The sequence below is a fragment of the Oryctolagus cuniculus genome, chromosome 20, assembly GCF_051225735.1.
Source record: "Oryctolagus cuniculus isolate XC-2025 breed Fujian yellow rabbit chromosome 20, ASM5122573v1, whole genome shotgun sequence".
In the NCBI taxonomy this organism is placed as follows: Eukaryota; Metazoa; Chordata; class Mammalia; order Lagomorpha; family Leporidae; genus Oryctolagus; species Oryctolagus cuniculus.
The window spans coordinates 54,232,137-54,236,776 of NC_142886.1; the positions used below are offsets into that span (position 1 = coordinate 54,232,137).

A 4,640-nucleotide genomic window follows, 5' to 3' on the forward strand; every position below is an offset into this window, starting at 1 on the left:
TTTATTTTTTAAGGAATACAAATTCAATGAGTACAGGTATTATTTAAAAAACACATATGTAAAGATTAACAAAAGTGCTCAATTGCAGATCAGTTCTCTGAATCCTGGCATTGTGTTTGTCAATGTTTTATTGAGATGATAAATTAGGCCATTGTACTCAAAATATGGCAGCTGGAACCGAGGAGTATGAAGCTGTATCAATGTTCCCACCTTGGTGATGGGGCCTCATAACTGACCCATCATCCACTGTCCTCCAGGATGTACTATCAGTTACAAGTATGGGGAGGAGTGTAATGGGCTGTGTCCATCACTCTGATATGCAGCCTGGGTGTCTCGCTCTCTAATACTGATGGAAGTCTCCAAATGGATTGATGACCCCAGTCAGCATAGACATGGAGTGAAGAGCAGGGACTCTGGACTAATGGTCTCTGGGACTGGCTCTTTCTGCAGCTGTGATCCAGCCTCAGGACACTGGGCATCATGCTGGAGCCACAGACACAGCTCCCCGTGATGTGGACTCCAGCCCCAGAGTGCACAGCCACTGTGTGTCCCACTTTCTGCTCTCCCTGAACCACAGCAGGTGCAGGGGGTCCCACGACACTGGAATAGAACCAGATCAGCTGGAAGTGCACACCCAACACTTTCCATTCAGTGATGACCTTGACTGCTGATGTCCAGTGCATTTCCCTCCTGAGTCCAGGCAGGGAGCCCCCCAGGAGGGTCCCAGGACCTAGAGGATGAGGAAGTCCCTGTAGGCTTCCCAGGTGCCTGCAGAAGCTCAGCCTGAGACACAGCTGAGCTGCAAGTACATTCCTGAGTGCTGTGATGTTCACACAGGGACCACAATGTGTTTTCAGGATTAACTGGAAATGGAGGTCGGGTATAAAGTCTGTAGAAAGTGAGTGTGGATCATCCACAGATTAAAAAAAAAATTATGTGGCCGGCACTGTGGCTCAATAGGCTAATGCTCCACCTGTGGTGCCGGCACCCCAGGTTCTGGTCCCGGTTGGGGTGCCAGATTCTAAATATCTATCAACTGAAGACTGGATAAAGGACTTGTGGGATATGTACATTATGGAATACTACACAGCAGTAAAAAGGGATGAAATCTGGTCCTTTGCAACAAAATGGAGTAAGCTGGAAAACTTCATACTTAGTGAAATAACCCTGTCCCAAAAAGACAAACACCACATGTTCTCCCTGATTTGGGAGAATTAATAGCTCAGCTAAAATGAAAGCTATAGAAGCCAAATTGTCACTTTTAGAGTCAATGTCTTCAAGAATCCTTGACCTGATTGTCAAGGGACAGTTTACCATTGTTACATTTTACTGTGTATATCCTTTTTTGCTGCTCGTCACGGGGCAGCAGGTCTGATAGAGCTCCTCAGGGCCAGCCTGGGGAGCTCAGGGGCCAAACGGGATAATGAGTGTCGTGGTAAAGGAACCACACCAAGCCGGGAGCTCAGTCAACGCTCAGGCCGTGGCCAGGTTCTCAACTTTATTAGGATGGGAAGAGCTTTTATAGACACAGAAAGGGGGCTGTCCAGGGCACAAAGGAACTGAGCCAACCAGCTGAAAGGTAAGGCAGGACACGAGCCGGACACGCCCTCAAAGGCCTATCACAACCGAGGACACATACTGTCCATGAATACAGAAGTCTCCTGTCAGGCTTAGTACCTCCCCCAGGGGCCATCTTGGATTGTTGGAAACGCTGAGTCACTGAGATGCGGAAGTGCGGCAAACTCGAGCAAAGGCTTAGAGGTCTTGTCGAGTGAAGGCTTAGCAACTTTTTTTCCTTTTTGGTTGGAGCCCCCCCACCCACACTTTTTGTTTTGATTTGTTGTTTTTTTCCCTGTTTTCTTTCTTTCTCTCTCATTTCTCTACTTCATACTATATGCTGAACTCTCAATGTTACACAGAGTTAATTATATGTATTTTAAGGCAATTGAAAAAAAGATCCCAGTTAATGAGAGAGGGAATAAGAGATGGAGGAGGGAGTCTAAAACTGTAAAGCAGTGTAGTTCTGCATACAGGCATATAGACTTAGCTCTCAGAGTACAGCCCAAGAACTAATCATGGGGCTCCAAACTCACAAGAACTGGTGGTATAAACACCATATTCCAGCTACAATGATCATATGAAATGTTAAAGGCAACAGATCAGTCTAAGTTTAAAAAGGCTCATACAAATATCATCAAGTACCCAGTAAAAATAATAGAATTAAAAAGGAAGGAGGACCAACATGAGAAGCAGTCCATACGGCAGACTCCTAGAATGACTTTCACAGTAAATAACACTCTGACCTCAGAATTAACCCACAAGGCTTCCTGGTCAGGCAGAAAGGCCTGTGAGAACATTTCAGGCATGGAAAGACAAGACTCTGTGATAAAAAATATCCTACACTCAGGATCCCTGTGAGACCTCAGAGGAAAGAAAGGGTCATCAAGAAGGAGACACTCTTCTCTGAAGGGAGAAGAGAACATGCACTTTGTATATGGCTGTGTCCAAATACTAACGGAGTCTATGATCACAAAAGGCTTCCACAGCCTAGGCAGCCCATGCCAAGAACCTTGGATGATCACTGATGTCATACAAACTGTGTGTATTGTTAAAGGAACAACAGTAGTCACTGTGCACTTGCTCCCCAGGAAGGGCCTCTGTCCCTATTGAATTGTAACATGAGAATTGACTGAAAATTCTTTCCCCAGACTGTACTCTATATGTTATCTGTGGACTCGGGGGCAAATTGTTGAAGTCTATGATTAACATAGAGTTGGTCCTCTGTATACTGAGTCATACTAAAAATGATCCATAATGAGGAAGGAGATGGGAGAGGGAATGGGAGGTGGGATGGGGTCAGGGTGGGAGGGTGGTTTGGGGAAAAGAAACGCTATATTCCTAAAAGAAGTATCTATGTAAAAATATCTTCCTTAAATAAAAAAAGATTAAAGAGAAAATGGAGATGGGGTATAAAGTCTGTAGAAAGTGAATGCAGAACACCCACAGTTTAAAATAAGATGGTTGGTTCAATTCAACACACTGGCTACTTTGCCAGGAGGAGTGGGATGACTTATATAATTGAGGAAATAAATCAAGACTCTGGATTGGCTCTCTCTGCATTTGAAGGGAAAACCAAAATTGTCCTAAATTTGGCAGTGTCCTGAGAATGCTGTCCTGTGTCAGACTGGACGACACTCACGGGCTCTCCCCAGATAGCCCACATCTCTGACCCTGGTGACCACTGTTATCATACATGAACAAGAATTTGTCCATTTAGGATTTTTCCTGTCACATCAAACTTCTCTACGTCAGTGAAATCAGTGGCAGGGACAGAATCATAAAGTCGAATTCTTCCCTCAAAACTGTAGGAGAGGAAACCCCAATTCCCTGACAGGAAGCCAGGTCTTAATCTCCCTCTGCACCTGTGCATGACTGGAATCTAGGCTCGGTGGTTCCTTTGCTCCCCCTGGTGGAGCCGCGCGCCCCTGCACGGAGGTTTGTGTCTGGGCTCAGCCTGAGGGCCCCTCACTGTGTCTCTCGCACAGAAATAGGTGGCCATGTCCGCGGCTGTCAGACTGTTCATTTCAAGATAAAGCGTGTTCTGGGCGTTGTCGCTGGAGATGGTGAATCGGCCATTCACCCAGCTCGCGTAGTCTGTGCTACCAAAAACAGGATCAATGTACCCGATTCACTCCAGCCCCTTCCCTGGAGCCTGGCGGACCCAGCCAATTGCATTGCTACTGAAGTCGATTCCAGAGGCTTTGCAGGAGAGTTTCAGGGATCCCCCAGGCTGGACCAGGCCTCCCGCAGACTCCTTCAGCTGCTCCTGACCCTGGACACCTGCAAACACAGACGTCCTGGTCAGGACACTGTCACTCACACTCTCCGTGTCACTCACATCCTCTCCCAGACTCAGTGCCCCACTCTCCATCATTACCTTTGAGCACAGCGACCAGGAGAAGCCAGCACAGCCCAGTCTCCATGGTGAGCGTCTGTGTTGAGTGCGATCACTGAGTGGACACCTGGGAGTGCTGGGGCTGGAGCTCCTGTGCCAGAGCTGCAGGGTGAGGGCTGGGCTGGTTTCATGGGCAGAGGGAGGCCCTATTTGCATGTGCTGCCCCTATATAGCAGGCATGGGGTCAGACGCCTCAGACAGGACAGTGCCCAGGGCAGATGTGGTGTCCTGGGGGTGAGGGTGATGGCTATGATAGGATTCAGATCATATGAATTTTATGTTCTCATTTTGTTTTAACAGTTGTAGACAATGACTTCATTTCATTCTAATATGTGTGTACCCTTAATGTCCAGTGTTAGCAATATCATGTCCTTCATTGTAAAGTAACCATTGGTTCATTATGAACTATGATAATAACATTGGAACAGTGACAAAGAGAGAATGGGTGAGAGAAACAGAAATGTAGAGATGGACAGTGAGTTGACAATGGGAGATTTCTGCCTTTGGATTGACAGCTGCACAATACCAAATGCCTACAACATCTAGGACTTAGCCTTTCTAAATCCTGGAGCAACAAACTGGGTCTGTGTTTCCTACGTAGGTGGTAGGGCCTCATTAGCTTGTAGCGACAGGTACAGTTTTCACATGATGCTTTATCATCAAAAGGTGTGAAGCCGTGTCGCTG

General features: G+C 46.7%; 1 pseudogene; it reads right to left on the reverse strand.

The window, feature by feature from the left end:
- Positions 1-3,439: 3,439 nt before the first annotated feature.
- Positions 3,440-3,983, reverse strand: LOC149120231 (immunoglobulin heavy variable 3-23 pseudogene; annotated as a pseudogene).
- Between the last annotated feature and the right edge of the window lie 657 nt (positions 3,984-4,640).